Consider the following 262-nt stretch of genomic DNA (forward strand, 5'->3'; position numbering starts at 1 on the left):
GGCGGGTGCAACGTGATCATGAGATAGGACATGATCCAGTCCTATCTCAAGCCCAAATCCAAAACAGGTGCTCCAGTTTCACGTGATCGGGCTCAAAACTCAAGTTCAAAAGTCAGTCTCAGGTAAAGAGGGTGAGAGCAATCCGCTTGTGGTCCGGCCCCTGCTGCAAAGCCTGAGTCTCCAGGAATTCCAAGGGCAGAGGCTCACACTGGAGCTGTCAGTCACCACAACTACCGAGGGCGTCGCTGGAAAGGTGGTCTCG

At 54.2% G+C, this 262-nt stretch overlaps 1 protein-coding gene across 1 annotated transcript in view; it reads right to left on the reverse strand.

Annotated features, from left to right (window-relative positions):
• The window catches only part of NIT2 (nitrilase family member 2), a 33,322-nt gene that overhangs the window by 25,672 nt on the left and 7,388 nt on the right, over positions 1-262 (reverse strand). The gene's annotated exons all lie outside the window — the stretch shown is intronic.

Source organism: Myotis davidii, unplaced genomic scaffold, assembly GCF_000327345.1.
Source record: "Myotis davidii unplaced genomic scaffold, ASM32734v1 scaffold492, whole genome shotgun sequence".
NCBI lineage: Eukaryota > Metazoa > Chordata > Mammalia > Chiroptera > Vespertilionidae > Myotis > Myotis davidii.